The sequence below is a fragment of the Ailuropoda melanoleuca genome, chromosome 9 (assembly GCF_002007445.2).
Source record: "Ailuropoda melanoleuca isolate Jingjing chromosome 9, ASM200744v2, whole genome shotgun sequence".
NCBI classification, from domain to species: domain Eukaryota; kingdom Metazoa; phylum Chordata; class Mammalia; order Carnivora; family Ursidae; genus Ailuropoda; species Ailuropoda melanoleuca.
In genome coordinates this window covers 34,477,295-34,495,966 of record NC_048226.1, presented here as the reverse complement: position 1 = coordinate 34,495,966, position 18,672 = coordinate 34,477,295, and the positions used below count along the sequence as shown (strand labels likewise).

General features: G+C 36.8%; 1 protein-coding gene across 1 annotated transcript in view; it reads left to right on the top strand.

Moving 5' to 3' along the window:
• Window positions 1-14,518, top strand: part of CA8 (carbonic anhydrase 8) — an 85,754-nt gene extending 71,236 nt beyond the window's left edge. Inside the window, exon 9 of the mRNA XM_011220369.3 lies at window positions 14,084-14,518. The gene's annotated coding sequence lies outside the window, so the exon portion shown is untranslated. The remainder of the gene's footprint in view (window positions 1-14,083) is intronic.
• Window positions 14,519-18,672: the final 4,154 nt, after the last annotated feature.

The window sequence follows — 18,672 nt, the reverse complement described above, 5'->3', positions numbered from 1 at the left end:
TAAGAATGGGGCAGGAATTCTTTCAAAGCCAACTCCAGTTCTGACTTCATCCTTCTATGAATACATTTTTGACCTTTTTTATCTTGAAATGTGTAATACAAATCTAGTCATAGTTCTACATAAAAATTATATTGGGAAATCAGACTTATGGATGTGTGCTTTTTATTTGATATTTAATAATGCCCTAAGGCAGGTAATTCAAATTTTTATTAAAGTGAAATGATTTGACAGTCAGACTTTGAATTTAATGCATGAATGTTTCATTTAAGCTCTTGGAACTGAAAAGGAAAAAAAATTTTTTTCTGGTGGTTCTCTAAAAAATGTTTAAAATAATTCAGATTTATTTTAGCTGTGTCTTACTAAAATAACTTTAGTTTTTGGACTTAAAGTGACTTTTTTTTTTTGCATGACATGTCTAGACATCTGGAGGGCTTTGATAACCAAGACTTATTATTTCCATGAATAATCTGTGACTTTTTATATTACCATTTAAGAAGTATGAACTATGGTTTTATACTTGTTTAAAGAACTAGCACATAACTCATCCAGGTGCTGGAAATTCTTTAGCTTGGCATCGCTAGTTCGGATTTCTGGGGCCAGTGGACATGAAATGATCCTTTACACACAGAATTTTCTGTATGAGAACCAAATCTTCATAATAACAAACAAAAAATAAGAACAAAGTTTTGGTCCAGTTTGCTTGTTGCTCTTGGTATCTTAGTATTGGTACTTAGTTCTGATGAGATGATTACTTGCCTGTTTGTTTCATGAAGTTTTAGCCCATTATGTAAAGCTTTTCCGACTGTTCAGAGGCTTGTCTGTTTCCCTGTAACTCAGATATTGTTAGGCTGCACATGCGTACAATAACTGTACTTAATTATAATTATTTATTTTCTGTAAAACCAATGCCACAAGGCACTTTACACAGTTTCCTTTCTTCCCCCCTAAAAGGGGGAAGAAATCTAAACATGCCTCCAGGTAAATTAGGGGGAAAAAACAGAAGAAGAAGAAAAAAGAGGGTTATTAACCAAAGGACTCTGAATGATTCCTTTGTCAGGCTTGCCCTCATTTTTCTTTCTGGGTCTTTGAAGCCATCCTTGACTGTGTTGAACTCTTCCCCCCATATACTTTGGCAATTAATAATGTTGTCTTTTTAGCTTTAATAATGCTATTGCAAGCATCAATTTCTTATCCGTTCTCTTTTATAACGTAAAGAATTATAGGTGAGAAGAGGATAAGGCATTCTAGAAAAGGAGGGGCTATGCGGGGAAAGGGAGAGTGTCAATTCTGAATGACCAAGTAGGGAAAAGCTATTATCCTGCCCGGACAAATGGAAAGCTCAAAGCCATATTTTCAGTCAATAGAACTTAGACTTTTCCTCACTCTAATAATTTAACTTGGTGCACAGCATTAAGGTGAGAAATGAAAACTCGATGGATATAGCTGTTTTCTATTTACTGTATCATACAGAATTTCTTGAAAATGGAATGGATTTCCTAAAGGATTTCAAAATGATTTCAGGAAAAGGCCAAAATATCAAGGGTGCTCAACCTGTCTATTATGTTTTGATTATGTGATATAAAAATTGTTATTAACCCAAGAATGAAAAGCTGCAAAGCTGTATAGGCATTTCTTCAAGATTACTCAGCAAGGAAAATCCCTACTTCCTTATTTATCCTTTTTTCCTTTTTATGTTTTAGAAATTTTAATGATTTATTGTGGATAAAAATTGCAGAATGATTTGGTTATTTTCTCTCCCCCTCCCCCCATGAATGCAAAGAAAATTGTGTTTAGGAGGAAGAAAAGAGAACATTGTGCAGTCCTGGGCCACTTGTATGTTGAACATTCATATATCCTGATACCTTAAATATGCTAGGTTTCATGATTTTAAACCTAGAGCATATATTTTCCATAAGAAAATTACTGAGACCAGGTGATCTCCTCTAAACATATTCTCTTATGCCTTTTGCATCACGGGTGCTCGTTTTTTGTAATTTCCTCGCATCAATGTTTTAGCTCAATTTTTCCGCTTCAAGACTAATTATTAAGAAAAGTGTGCTCATAAGGAGGCATTCATTTCAGTTTCCTCCCCATTTATTTGCTGTCCATTCTCTTGAGTTTCTCTTTTTCCTGATGGAGTTTACAGAGACTTAGGAAAGCAGTCATTCCAGAACTGGGGAGGTATAAAAGCTCAGTCCTCAGATGGACCTTCCAGGAGGCCACTTCCTGTTGGAGTCCTCACAGCTCAGCCTGTGAAGAGGCATGCTCTCTTTGTAGGTGACTTCTCCAAACCTACAGTTTCTCTTCCCACCAACTGCAGACGACCCGTGCATTTATAGTCCCAGACCAGGTCTCTCTGTTAAGTTCTAGTATTGAACGCCCAGCTGTCTGTCTGACTTGTCTTTTGGATGTGTCAAAGACATCTTAAACTCGCTGTATATGAGAGTGAGTTTATGATCTTTCTCCACAGACCTGGCTCTCTTCCAATTTTCTTAGAAACCCGAGTTATACTTGACAACTCTCTTCCTCACCTCACCTCGCGTTTCCAGTTTATCATCTAGTTTTGCAGATCTGCCTTCTGACAGATCCCAAATCTGTCTCTGGGTCTCCATCCCCAACATCACACCCCATGAAGTTTGCCCCATTTCTCACCTAGACTGTCACAAGAGCTCCCCCCCTTCCACATAGGATTATTAAAGAAAGATTGATAAAAATAAAAGACATGGAGGATGTGGTGCCGTCAGACTTGTGTGTCAGCTGTGATTGGTTGAAAAGAACACTGACTCCACCTCTGAGCACAGTGGGAAGGAGTGCTGTGACTAATTGGCTGCACCTGCTGTTGGGAGTTTGGTGGTGGTGGTGATTGCCATCCATAAGGAAAGGTACTATTATTGGCATCTGACTTAAATGTTCACTCTTAAGGCACAGAGTCTTTTGAAATGGGCTTTGGAACACCTATCTGTATGAGAGCTTCTGACATGTAGCTAGGTGTTAGCAGTTATCCAGGAAATATGGTAGCATGATGAAATGACTGAAGTCCTTTTAATATTTTCATGTTGTTATATAATAGTTATGGTCCTGACGATTCTATATAGCAAATTGCTTACATATAGCAAAACCTAGGGAATCTGAAATCTCAGCGTGGAATTGAAATGGCATGAGGGTGAGGAAAGAATTATGGCGTGACAGTGAGAAAGAAACTACCCCAGACCTCTCTGTTAGGGATAAAAGCCATCTCCTGAAGAAGGGGAAAGGGTGAGTTAGAGAAGAAACCATGGAAGAGAAAGATATTGATCAAACTCTCAAAAGCGTGAGAACGTATTTTAAAATATTTTTAGTAAAAATACGCCATAAAAAGTTGTTCGTTTAACTCTGTCGGTCTTGGAGGTGTGTGTGTACGTGTACAGGTTTGCCTTATTTTGGGGGATACTTCAGTTTTAGTTAAACAAGTGTTCCAGCTAAAACTTGTTTTGGTAACATACAAAGCTAAGATAATCTAGACAATACCCAGTATCTTGGGGCAGAATCTGATATATTTGTTAGGTAACGTGGAGGTTTCTCTGATCAAGAAATTTGCCACTAGGTAGGTAACACCGTCTCAAAATAAATTGTTAAAACAAGAAAACCACATTGGTTTTGGATGGGTCTGTTTTCCATTACAGCCCTTCTTTAACCCCCTTCAAAATTTCTGAATTCTTGTTTTACTTTTAGTGGTTAGAAACTCATAAATGTCCAAAGACATCTTGGAAACATGGAGTTGAATTGGACCTGAAAAAGTTACTTAATCTAGTCATCTGCCAGAGGAGGGCTTCAACTCAATTATTTCAGATGTCTGCTCCCCTTATCTATAAACAAGCAAACAAACCTTTGTTGTTGGAGACTATCTACTTCAGACTTTTTTTTTTTTACTCCTGTATAATGCAAAAAGGGGAAAAAAAAACCTCTCATGAAACAGTCTCTCTGTAAAGTAGTAACTGAATTTGGAATGCCATTTTGATAGTAATGTTTTTATGGTTTGCCATAAATAAATATTTTTTATTAATGTAACTGATTATATTCCAAATTTATGTTTTTCTTCTGTTGGCAGCATGTGAGAATTCCTATAACCTTTATGCTGCAGAGAAACTCATCTAGTCACTGATGCGAATGTTCATTCTGATTTTGGTACAACTAATGATTCTCTAATGGTATCTTTTCTTTAAAGAATGATTATATTTATTGGGTCCCAGCAATAAAAATCACTGTAATGAGGAATAAAAGATTGTAAATAAGAATAACAATGTTATTAATCATCTAAATTAGTCAGTTATGGCACATTCCTGTACCTGAAATATTTCCATAGGAAATAATGCTAAAATCCACATTTACTTATAATTAGACATAATACAAACCTTTTCTCATTATAATAGTTGCCCAAATCCCAATTCAACTTAATTTCATTGACTTTGATTTCTGGACTAAAAGCATTAAGCTTGAACTAGTGAAAAATGTATAATATGTGCATTCAATTAGAAGTAATTAGATACTCAATCACCCTTAGAACACACTAGGGATTAGGGAAGAAAGAAGAAAAATGTGACTCACTCTAGTGTATAAAAGTTTTGTTAATGGGTTTACTGCTAATTGAGATTGAGAAAGTGTCAAAGTATCATAACATAGGTTTACTGCTGAATAACCTTAAAAGCGAAGTTTAATGTTTTATGATGCTCTGATGCAGAATAATGTAGAAATTACCAAGCTGCACGATTTTTCTTAGAGTTCTGATTAAAGTTTATGTATTCATTCTGTTACACATATTAGCGAGTGGTGGGAAGAAAAAGAATGAGTGCTTTCTTATAGTTCAGACTTGGTGCTGTATTTTATCTCATTTAATCCCCACAACAATCCTGTGAAGCCTGTGTTTTGATTCACGGTTTAGAGATAAACCAAGGCTGAAAGAGGTTGAGTAACTTGGTCAAGGTCACGGCCAGTAAAGTACAGAGCAAAGATTCAGACCCAGGTAGGTTTAACTGCAAACCCGGAGCTCTTGCCACTACACCACATTTCAGATAACAAAGGGCAGAAAGTTATGAAGTCCTTGTATATCTTTGCCTCCTTATCTCTTTTAGATAATTTCCTGGAAATGAGATTTCTGGGAAAAAAGGACACTCATGTTTTCATTTTTGGTAACATACTGCTAAAATACAGGGTTATGATAATGAGGCTTATGCTAATGATGCAGGCTGGCTGGGTCCCTGAGGACCCAGAGTGGGTCCCGCAGGGCCAGCTAACCTGTCCTTGGCTTGGTGCAGGATGGAAAGCAAACTCGAGCCAAGAGGAAGTGAGAGCAGAGTTTATTGAAGACACAGAGCGAGTGCGGATACAGAGCGTCTGGGAGACTCGGAAAGGAAAGGAGAGGAGAGTGAGTCTCGTCGTTGCTCGGGGTCTGGGGTTTTTACTGGGGATTTTGGTCCAGTGCACATGTCTTCTCAGGCATCCAGGAACAAAGATGAGTGTTTAGATGTCCTCCATAAGTCACGTATGTTCTTAGTGAGTCGTGGTCTTGGAAAACGTTCATGATGACCCTGCTTGGTCACTGCTAAGATGTTATCTATTGGGCTGGAAGACTCCAAAGATATCACTAACTCCATGACCTCTGCAAGTGGGTTGAGACATTATCTGTTCTGTGAGGCATGTGGAAGGGAGGTGGTGTAGGTCCTAGCAAGAATAAAAGCATAAGGAGCAAAAAAAAAAAAAAAAAAAAAAAGCAGTTTTTCATGGGTTCCCTTTATGTATGTATGTATGCTTGTACCATTGATTGAATATTTTATAGAAGGTGTTTCTGCCAATTTTTTTAATCACTCAGTATACTTTCCACCTCTTTTTTGTCTCCTCTTTCCTCCTCAATTTCTTGATATGTGTTCATCTCTCATCTGCCTCTTGAAATTGCCGTGGCAAGAGTCGCCTTTGATTTCTTTCTTTTTTTGTTCTTTGTTCCCATGTCTCTAAGTGAGATACATGTTCATGACAGAAAATTCGAACAATATAGAACAAAATAAGAAGCAACGTTTTCTCAAACCTTCCTGTCAGTGACAGCCATCACCAGGACTGCGGTGAACATGGAGGCCCCATTGCATAGTAGGGATGTCTTGTGTTCCATTTGGACTCCACCACTAATTAGTTGTGTGATCTTGAAAAAGTTACTAATATCTCTAAGTTATTTTTTTCATCAGTTAAAAGAAGTCCAGAAGTACCGCATAGTGTGATTGTGAAGATACAATGACATAATGTAAAGGGCTTAACATGTTTTTGGTCCACGGTGGAAATATTCAGTGAATACTTACCTTTATTGTTATTTTTGTCCATTTGATCTCTCTTTATGCATTTAACTTCTGTGGGATATATAGACATAGAATGTTCCTTATGGGATTATATTCAGGCTATTTTTCTTTTTCTTTTTCTTTTTTTTAAAGATTTTCTTTTATTTTTTTATTTTTAAGTAATCTCTACACCCAACATGGGGCTTGAACTTACAACCCTGAGATCAAGAGTCACATGTTCTACTGACTGAGCTGGGCAGGCGCCCCACAGGATTTTTTTTTTTTTTTTTTTTAGGTAGGCTCTATATCCACTGTAGGACTTGAGCTCATAACCCCGAGATCAAGAGTTGCATGCATGCTCTACCAATTGAGCCAGGCAGGTGCCCCAGGCTATTTTTGTATTTTTCTATCTGCTTGATAATATATCTTTTTATGCCATTGAGTAGATATATGCCATACTTCTGAATGATTACCTTTTAAATAAGTTACCTTTAAGTATGTACCAAAATTTTATTGAGCTATTCCTCTGTTATTATTCAGGTAGGTTATTCACAGTATTTTGCTATCCTCAATGATATTGTGGTTGATTTATGCATGTTTCCTTAAAAAATTCTTAGTAATGAGATTCCTGGGTCAGAGAGTTTCAATTATTAGTATATATGTATGCAGATTGCTCTTTCCAGGAGTTGTATCCGTTTATGCTTCCACTAACCACAGTTCTCCTCACCTTCACCACCATTAGCTATTTTCAGATTTTTCATCCATGCCCATCTGACTAAAAAGGATAAAAATATGTTACAACATTAAATCCCGTGACTGCTTGGTGCTATTCCTGAAGTCCCTCTCCTGTTCCATCAACCTGCCTACTTATGAGCGTTGCTCACAAAGTTTGTGGCTTTAGTGTCAGTTTCAGTGTTTGGTAGGATAAGATCCCTTACCTGGTCCCTTCTGCAGAATTTTCCTGGCTATTTTCACATGCTTAATTCTTCCAGAGAAGCTGTAGGATCATTTTATCAGAAGGGTCGAAATAAAAAAGTAAAACAAAGAGGGGGTGTGAGAAAGAGTTTGAGAAAAGAAAAAGAAAAAAAATCTTGCTAGAATATTTCATCTGGATTGCATTGAATATATAGAGTAATTTAAGGAGAATTGGTGTCGAATTTTTCTATCAAGGAACAATGCAAAGGTCGGTGCTTGGTAAAGTTTCTATGTTCTTCATTCGTTGGATGGTTCTCTCCTCACTAGACTTATTACAGGGTGTGCATTTGGGTTCTAGAGTCAGCCTTGGGTGTGGCTGGACGGGGAACACGGCCCCGCCTCCTGCTGCACAGCTGGGGCAAATTAATGATACTCTGTCAGCCTCAGTGTCCTCATCCATGGGGTAAATATACTAAGGTATTACCTCGTAGAGATGCTGTGAGGACGAAATGAAATAAGGTAAAATGCACAGCACGGTGCTTAGCAGAGGGTTAGCGTTCAACAAATGTGAACTATTACTATTATTGTTTTTCTTTTTTTTTTTTTCCTATTATTGTTACTGCTGTCATTATCGATTCTGATTAGCGTCATTTTCCATTATATTTTTCTATGGGTTAATATTTCTTCATTGAACAAACAGTTGCTTAGGTTTGTCCTTGGCTTTCTTAACTGACCTTTCACATAGTTTCCAGTAACATTTTAGCTGATTATTTTGAATTTTCTAAACAGACCATGATCACATTATGTAAATAATGACAATCGCCTCCTTTCTAATTTCAATACTTACTGCACCATATAGTACTTCCAGAATAATGTTAAATAATCTGGCACCCCTTTCTTATTTCTGATACGCTTTGACTTCTCTTTCCAAACACAGTGGCATTTTCCTCACACTCTTTTCTTTGAATCTTCAAATGCATTGGACACCCCTGACCTCTTCTTTTCTCTTCCTCCTTTCTCTCTTTATTTCCTTCCTCATGACCTGATGCTGTTATTAGTGGGTATGTTGGGGAGAAAAAAGGTGGCCATGCGTCCTTGTTTGTCATGGAAGGACATTTATTTTTAGCCTTTTGGTTTGTGTATGATGGTATTCTAGGGGCCGTGTGAAAATGAAAACATCATCAGACATACATAGACTCTCCCCAAAGGGGCTTACAGCCTTCTGTTGGGAGTAAATCAGGTACAGGGCTAACTCCAAATTAAAGCAGCATGTGAAAACTCCCCCAAGAAAGTGTTCTTCTAATTAATGTACAGGACAAAAGACCATTCTGAAAGAGAGAATCCTCATGTCTAACATATCACTATTTCTTTCTTTTTTTTTTTTTTAAAGATTTTATTTATTTGAGAGAGAGAGCACAAGCAGGGGGAGAGGCAAAGGGAGGGGCAGAGGGAGAAGCAGACTTCCAGCTGAGCAGGGAGGCTGATGCCGGGCTCCATCCCAGGACCCTGGGATCATGACCTGAGCTGAAGGCAGATGCTTAACCGACTGAGCCACCCAGGCACCCCCATCCCTATCTCTTAAAAGATTCTTATTTTGGAGATTTTACCCTGAATTATCCTACTTAGGGAGGGAAACTTTAATGTATTATCAGTGAGCTGAGCCAGACCAGCACTTAGGTGAGCCCTGGGACCTGCGGTGGCCTCTGAGAAGTAGGGCACGTGTGCGCGCGTGCCTTTCTATTATTTTATTATTATTTCTTTTAATTTTACGTGCTTGTTTATTTTTGTTAGCTTTTCAGGAAATTCTCCCAGTAGTGATTTGATTTGCACTCATTCCCTAGAGTCTCTTCATAGAAGGTAATTTAAAGTTCAGAAATACTCACATGTGAAAGATAGCATCTGTTAAAATTATGCTGAAATAACAGATGATTTAGAGGACTTCTTAGGATATGGCCATACTTCGGGGTCTTGTTATGAACAGTGGTCATCGTATGATAGAACGTTCTTTTTTAGAGTTAAGCTTTCTTATTTTTTATATACACATAAATGGGTATTTGGAAGAAGTCCCAAAGGGGAGCAAGTCAGTCTAATTGCCTTTGTATAATGAAAGTATCATTTCTTTATATGGTTTTTCTGAATAAAAATATATTCTGATTATCAAGTAATATAGTTATGGTAGAAACTTGAGAAAATACACAAATATATAAAAAAGAACTTTTATATCAAATAATGATAAATCCACTGAACATAGGCAATTAATTTTGTTTCTACCACAAATTGCATTAAAATAACAGGAAAGGTTTTTTGTTTTTTTGTTTTTTTTAAGTGCACAAACCTACAAGGATAGAGAAAACAAAAGGGACAGCAGCAAAAATATTTTGGAAGCTGGAAGCAGATGGTTGTGAGGTAACAGACTTAGCAGATGTGAGGAACAAGCCTGTTTACGTGACAATCTCTCAAAGTCTCAGGAATTGGTGGTAACAGATAATCTCTAGATGTTGGAGTGAGAGGAGGCTGAGATCCTGTGTAGTGGTTAAAAGCTGATGAAGAGAGAATCTCCCTATTAGCGGACCTAGGTGCAATTGAGTATTAGGGTAAAATAGGGTAATTAAATAATACCCTCACGCCTTATGTTCTCCCCTCCCCCACTTGGCCTCCAGGACACGGCAGAAAGGCCTCTACTCTCTAGACGGGGCGGGGAGGGACTTTCTGGAGAATCTGAGCAACCGCAGCAACTTCTTTAATGAGATGGCCCAGCTGGTACACTCTGTGGTGAAGGCAGGACTGAAGGTGAAGGCAGGCTCTGTGTGCTCAGAGATTCCACTCTGGTTTTTTGTTTTTGTTTTTGTTTTGTTTTTGTCTTTTTGTTTTGTCTTTTTTTTTTTTTTTTCTAGCGGTTGTTCCCATTCTTGGGTATGAACAGTTAAGGACATTTGAAGAAGGTGTATATTACATAAGAGCCCAAAACAAATAGAAGAAGGCAAGACATAAGAAATGAATACTTAGAAAAAGTTCAAAAAAGGGATCATTCATACCTTCAGAGAGGTAAGGGAAGAAATTGCAACCATGAAATGGGAATTGGATGCTGTGAAGAAAAGGAATATTCTAAAAAGCTTTTGGAGGTGGAAAACATGATAGCAGGAATGAAAACTTCTGTAGTAGAATCAGAAGGCAGAACTGAAATTTCTTAGAATGTAGAGCAAAAACAGGAGATGAATAAGAAAATTGGCAAACCAACGCAGGAAGTCCATTATCCGAATAACAGGAAAACGAGAGAGAGAACAGAGAAAATGGGGGAGAGGAAACAGCAACAAAATCACTTAAACATTTTCTTAGGATTCATGGACATACACTTGCAGTTTGAAAGGACCCATTGAATTTCCAGCACAGTTGATCAACATGCCCTCACAGCAAGGCACTATCATTGTGTTATTTCTAGACACTGAGGGACGAATTTCAGAGAGAAAAAACACTGAAGGAACCTGGAATTTGAACATCAGACTAATAAAGAGCAACGCTGGAAGCTAAACGTCAAGCATGAATTCTGAGGGAAAATTACAACTCACCTAGAATTTTTTACCCACACTTCAAGTAGTCATTTTTAAATATCAAGATCATTGAAAATAATTTCCTAGGAAACTACTTGAAGATGTGCTTCACCAAAATGGAGAAAACAGATAGGGGATTTGGGAAACAGGAGATCGAGCAAAGGAGACACCCAGAATGATTGTGAAGTGGAGTTGTAGGGATGGAGGTGGTGAGTCCAGATGTGAGCAAATGAGAAGGTTCTAGAACTTTCTCCAGGAAGATGAAATTGGTGGACTGCATGATATGTCTTTAACTTCTTGAGAGTCAGACGGTTGGGAGGTAGCTTTGGACTGAGTACCTAGAAAATCAAGGTGGAAAAAACCCAAGATAATTATAGCTATCCACTCCAGAGGGGAAAAAGAAGTGCAGGGAAAAAAATGATACATTAATACACATAATTCAGCTCTGGATAAGATTTATCATCACAATAATAAAAAGGATAGAAACTGACCCAGCCAAAATTACTATAGAATGGTATTGTAAGGATGGAGTGAGGAAAGAGTTTATATGTATGTGGGTGGTATGTGTGTGTATGTGGGGGGGTGGTCTCTGACAGGAGGAAAGAGGGTCACATCTTCATTCTCCATGGGGAAAGTCAAGAGACAATACTAAAAACTGAAAAGGAGTGTACAATCACATTATTTAGCTCTGTGGTGTTAATAAAATAATCAGTTGAAAGAGTTGAGGAAATTGGTGGTGTAAGAGACAGGGACCTGCTAGTTTTCATAAACATTCTAGAACTATTTAACCTTTTATGTGAATGTGTAATTTTGATAAAATTTTAAAAATTAAATAAAATTATATAATAAAGTTTCCCCTGTCATTTTGTTATACTTTTTTATGTATGTACACACACACACACACACACACACACATACACATACACCACACTCATGCAAGTACACACACTTGAATTTTCTTGGAGTGTTTGCCATGAGCCAGATATTGCATTGGACCTTGGGAACACAGTGCAAATGAGATGAAGTGTAATTTCCTTCCGTGAAAACTTTCTCTGAAATTCTGAAAAGTAAATTTTGAACACATGCTATGAAAAATAATAGACCATAGTGTAGTTCAATTTTCAGCTAGTGTCTGTAGAATCAACCAAAATCCTCACTAGTAGCTTGATTATGTGCCTGGGACTCACTGTTGTTCACCTTTTTATCTGTTGTCCTACTACATTGTCACACAACCCTGTGAAGTTTCCATCTGGCTCTGCTATTTGAAGCTCAGAAAGGGCAAGTTGATTGCCTAAAATCTCACAGCAAGTTTGTGGCAGAGCTGGGATTGGAACCTTGGTCTCCCTGATTCCAAATCCATACCCCAGATTGTGATCAATTGAAATATTTTCCCAGGTAAGTGGTTGCTGCAGTGAACAACATCAAGCATCTGTCCCTGGGGGAGCTGACAAAGATCATCCTCCCAGTGCCTTGTAGAGGAGAAAAAGCTCAGCAAGCAGGGGGCATTATTATCTTTAGATTCTTCTTGAGGGAGATTTTAGCAGAGTGAGTACCTAAATTTACCAGGAAGAGCCCACACTCTGGTAGATTAGAATTCACTTGGCATCTTTTGAAAACCATTTACATCAGACCCTTAGAACTTCAAAATGAACGAGACACCAATGGGCACGTGCATCTGTTACACTCTGGAAGTATGAACGCTCAGTGTTAAAATGCTTTGTGTTAAGACCTGAATTTGTATGATTAGGGAGATCACATATTAACTATCTTTTGTTTAATTGGTATTTTGGACCACTGTAGTTTAGTTTTTAGAATGGCTTCATATATTCTTAAAATGAAATTTCATTACTTGATAAACTTGGAATATATATTCCTGTAGACTGGCCTTTTCCAAATGTGTTCTGCGGAGCCATTAAGATACCCATTAAGGTGTTTGTTAAGTCAAGAGCTGATTGTCTACAAATTTGGAGAATCCTGGATATAATAACCTCCTTTTGGAGATTTATAGTGCACATTAGCATGTTAGAGACTCTGAGGTGATTTTGTATAGAAGAACCATATATTGCTGTATTTAACCAGAGTTTTCAGTTTTTTTTTTTAAACATGGATTCATTTTTCCAACTAATTTTTACTTACATGGAACACATTTTAGGAAATGGGGGACTCCAGGTTATTTTTCTTTTGCAAAAAATGTATACATCATGAACTTTAGGCTCCTTTTAGCTCTAAAATGCTGTGGCTTCACAATTTTGATCATCAGTTTCATATGAGTCACTTTGACTTACAATTTGCTGGGTTATAATTGTCAAATATATACACAAAGTCCTATTTTACCTTTGAAGTTCTATCTGAGATCTTAAAGATTTGATTAGGACTCAATATCTTCTTTGAAAAATATACCCCACATTACAAATACTTTCTGATAAATTGTTCCAGAAATTGCACGTATCTTTATGTACACATGCATACATGGGCAGACACATGTATGTGAGTATGTACAACATATCCATACACATATGGCATATGTGGACATTTTTCAAGTACTCTGTCGTGTCCTACTTTATTAAGGAAGGAAGTCATTTAATTGCTGCAGTGACTATCCTAACATAAAAACTTCATATGATTGGATGGTTATATCTGTACAATAAGCTGCTAGGAATATAATTTCAAGTCAGAAAGTATATGCATCTGAATTTTAATAGGTATTTTTGTCCAAAAGAGTGGACCAGTTAACGTGCAGCAACTATATGAAAGTTGCTTTCGCCACTCCCATCGCTGGCAACACGAGTAGATGTTACTGAACTAAAATCTTAGCTGATGTTGTTTTCCTAAATGGGAAATCATGATCTCAAAAAAGCCTATTGTTTCATGTATTATTTTGTATTTATTATTATCCATTTATTTAATAGAATTGCAAAGTTCTTTGGGGGCTAGCAAGAAGTGGTCTTTGGATGCAATCAGCTATCATCTGCGATTAATATACATGAAATTAATGTAAGTTAACAATAACTTAAAGCTGAACTTTATTATGAAACATGTTTCAGAAATTTTTGGTTTAGCAGTTGAAACATTTACTTCAGGTGAAAAAACTTAACTTCTGTGAAATTTTGCATTAGATTTGGCCACAGAAATAAAATGATGGTAGACTTTATGGAAAGAGTGCAGAGAGACAAACTCGAGCGTGAAGATATTTTTGAAATTTCCACATTTTCTTATGAAATCTTGAGTTTTCACTGTCTCTTGTTGGACTGCAAAAAAGACTTTTCAGTCAGCTGTGGAAGGATGTCAGTAACATAATTGATTCATTCTTTTTGCCTCGAGGAGGAAGACAATGATTCTACAGTGCCCTTCAACGAGAAACGGAAACTTTGGACCTGCAGCTTCAGTTTGTCCTCAAAGCCTGCATTGTCTGTCTTCATCTAATCCAGCTTTGATGGACATCTGTGACCGTTGCCTGTTCACATGCACTAATGAAATGTTAGAAATGGCTGTACATTCAAAAGAAACCCGATACTGTATACCCACACCACGGCTGCTAGGATTCAGATTTTTTGCACATACTGTTTATTGCTTATGTGTAGAAGAAACGGAACTAGTTTTCAGAGTTGTTATTAATATGAATATATATCATGTATTAATACTGAGTCAGGAAAAAGACCTTCCCAGTGTTAGCGATCCTTCATTTCCTGTCTCCAAGAGAAAAATGCACTCATTCGGGGAATAATTCTTGATAATAAAGAAGAGTTTTGAACAGGAGCAGCATACGGCTTGCAAATGGAATGTGAAGGATTAGTAAAAGTCATATCTCATGTTGCTTTTCAGTCCTCATACCACAATTAATGTCAGGCTGGTTATTATGCAAAACAATTTGGGAGTTAATGCAAGAACAAAATCACTTTATATATTTCTCAAAGAATCAAATTGAATGTATGAATCTAATTGTATTTATTTGACAGATTAGAAGCTCTGGTTTCTAGGAGTTTGAGAAAGGCATAAAAATGGGATAAAAATTACTTGGGTATAACATACCAGAAATAGCTTTATTTTCCATGATAGAAACATAAATTTAATAGTAGTCTATAATAATTTAGTGTTGTACATTTTCTAAGACCTTAAAATATTTTATTCTATGGATTTTACTTTAGTATATTGAGCCGTTGCTTTCCAAGATAATCAACAATATCTTTATTTTAATTAATTTTAAGTGCTACTGGCGAATGTAAGCATATGCTTAGAAGCAGTTAGATGTGACAGAATGAGATAAAATTTATGTAAAGCAGTAGAGTGCCTGGCACAAAGCAAGTACTTAATAAATGTTATTTGTTGTTATAATTATTGTTATGAAACTAAAGACTTCATAGTCCTAATTTGGAGGGATTTGGGGATGCAAAATATCTAAGTTAGAAGTCATGCAGGTGCAAGAAGTATGTGTTGTGAGACTTTAGATGTGTTGTGTTGTGTTGTGTGATAATGAGAGCATTAAATACAAATAAAAATCACACCGAGAATCCCTGAAAATGACTGCAAAGGAAGATCCTGGTAGAGCCTTGTGCAGGGAGAGAAAGGACGGGTGTGACAGCAGAGTGAGGGAAGGGGGGGGGGCTTGCGAAGGTTAGGGGTTGCCCTGAGCCCCGGACCATAGGAGGGCAGCATCGGGCAGAGCCTCTGAGAAGCAGAGAGAAGCCCTGGGTTCTTCTTCCTTTCTGTAGTTTCTTGTATGCAAAAATGAACAAATGGCAAAGCATGGTTGCAAAAACTGTATCATATTTGAAGACTTCTTTCTCCTAGACTGGAACAGGCCACACACGTGCCGAACATTGGTCGTAGGTGTCGCCTCATTTGTAGTTGACGTTCAAAGATGACCTCCAAAGATTTCATTTTCTTGTGGATGAGAAGCCAGTCAAAAGGCGCCCTGGCACTCTTTTGGTAGAGCCCGTGTTCGGGCCTGAAAGCAGGGTGTAGGCGCCGGCCTCTGCCCCCATGTGCTTGGTACTGAGCAGTCAGAGGTTGGTCTGGGATTTAATTTCCGGTGCCTCCTGTAGTCTCCAACCAACTGTCTCTGAAATACACAAGACAAGCATAACAATTCAAATGACCTTTAGGGAAATACCTACTTGCCTATATTTTTCCATCCCATGTTTTTTAATTGAAGCAATCAAATTTATTTACCGTCTATTTTTTGGGTCAAAAGACTGACATGAACTACTTGATTCCACTCGTGGTGTATCCTTTGGTGAGGTTGTGTGAAGGCTTACTAATCTTTAATACAGGAAACCCTTTCTTCCTTCCACACTTCGGTACCTCAGACTCCGAATATGAATACTGGTGAGAGTGATGCTTATGTAGGAATGAATTTGAAAGTGTAATTTGTAAATCAACACAAATGTAAATAACTGATCTCAAATCTATATTGCTTTGACGGTGTGTCGTGGGCAAGAAAAGTAAAAGGTATGTCATGGGCCCTGAAATTGAGGAAGGAGCCTTCCAAAGCAAAAATGTGTGTGTGTGTGTGGGGGGGGGTTAACTTGGGATAAATGACAAATTTCACGGGTCTTGAAATGTAATTTAGGGTGGATTTGTTTACCTAACAGGAAAAAAAAAAAAGCAACAAACTGAGGTGCTTTTTCACGTAGCTTACACATCTGAAAGCGTCTCTGACTCATGGTAATTAATGTACCTGATGGTGTGTAAAGTTATATCATCTTCAGAAGGCTTGTCAATTAAGATAATTTGAGTCTTTTTCCTTGTTGTTGGTTAGTCAAGCTAAAGGCTTGCCCGTAGTGTCACTCCTTCCAAAGAACCAGCATTGGTTTTGTTGGTTGTCTCTACTGTGTTTCTATTCTCTATTTCATTAAGTTCTTCTCTAATCTTTATTTCTTTCCTTTCTGCTTGCTTTGGGTTTGGTTTGTGATTTTTCTAGTGTCTTAAGGTGGAAGATTAGGTTATTGGTTTGAGATTTTTTTTTTAAATAAAGCCATTTACAGTTATGAAATTTTCTCAAAGCATTACTTTCTGCTGCATCTTATAAGTTTTGTTTGCTATGTTTTTGCTTTCTTTTTCTCAAAGTATTTTCTAATTTGCCTTGTGATTTCTTCTTTGACTTAATGATTATTTACGTGTGTGTTGGTTAATTCCCACATACTTATGAATTCCCAAATTTCTGTTATTGATACGTAATTTCCCTCCATTGTGGTCAGAGGACTAACTTGGCATGTTTTCAATCCTTTTAAATCTATTGAGGCTTGTTTTATGGCCTAGCATATGGTTTATCCGGGAGATTGTTCTTTGTGCACTTGAGAAGAATGTGTATTCTGCTGTTGTTCTGTAGATGTCTGTTAGGTCTGGTTGGTTTATGATGTTGTTCAATTACTCTATTTTGTTGATCTTCTTACTTCTATTATTAAAAATAGGATATTGATGGCTCCAACTATTATTGAATTATCTATTTTTCTTTTCATTTCTGTCAACTTTTTCTTGAGGCTTTTTGGGCTCATATGCATATATGTTTATAATTTTCATATCTTTCTGAAGGAGTTCTTATATTATTATAAAATGTCCTTCTTTATCTCTAGAAACATTTTTTTTTTTTTTGCTTTAAAAAGTACCTTGTAAGATGTTAGTATAGCCATTGCAACTTTCTATTTGCATGGTATGTCTTTTTCATTCTTTCACTTTCAGTGTATTTGTATTTTTGAATTGAAAGTGTGTCTCCTGTAGACAACTTAAAGTTGGATCTTGTTTTTTCATCCAGCCTGACTTTTGATTGTTTAACCCATTCATGTTTAGTGTTATTGTTGATATAGTTGGATTTATGCCTGCCACTTTACTTCTTGTTTCCTACATGTCTCATGTCTTTGTTGCTCTTCTGTCCCTCCTTTGTTGCTTTCTTTTGCATTAAATGAATATTTCCCATTGTACTATTTAAATTGCTCTAATGATTTTTTTCTTTTACTTTCTTTGGATTTTATTTTCTTAGTGGCTGCTCTAGAGCTTACTGTATACGTGTTTAGGGCTTTTTTTTTTTTAAGTTTATGCATTTATTTATTTATTTGGAGAACATGAGTAGGGGGAGGGGCAGAGGAAGAGGGACAGTGAGAATTCCAAGCAGACCCCATGCTGAACTTGGAGCCTGACATGGAGCTCATTCCCATAACCCTGAGATCACTTCTTGAGCCAAAACCAAGACTTAACCAAATGAGCCACTGAGGTGCCCCATAGATCATACATGCAATTAATCAGAATCTTCAGATTTATACTAACTTAATTACAGTGCTATCAGAAATATTAACTTTATATTTCTTTATTCACTCTTCTTCCTTTTTGTGTTATTATTATATATTCCATATCTATTTCCTACAAACCCAACAATATATTGTTGTAATCATTATTTTATAGAGTTGTTTGTCTGTTAAAGAAGCTAAGCAAAGAAAGGACAAATAGAATTTCTTACTTATAGAATTTCTTATATTAGCCTTCTTATTTTTCATTTCTGGTTCTTTTAATTTGGCCTTGTGGGTTCACCTTGCTATCTGTGTAATTTTCTTACTCCATTTTCTTACTCCGTTTTCACCTACCTCTTATATGTTATTATTGTCAAATATGTTGCATTTCTATAAATTCTAAGCCTAATAGTACAGTTATATAATACTGTTTTATACAATTGCTTTTTAAATAAGAGATGGAAGAAATATGCACTTATACTATCTTTTATAATTACATAATTACTTTTACTAGTGCTCTTTGGTTTTTGGTATGGATTCATATTACTGTCAGGGGTCGCTTGGTTTCAGGCTGAAGAATTTCATGTAAGGCAAGTGTACTAGCAATAAATTCTTTTTGTTTATGTGGGAATATATTTATTTTATCTTTATGTGTGAAAGATAGTTGTTGTATATAAGATTCTTGATTGA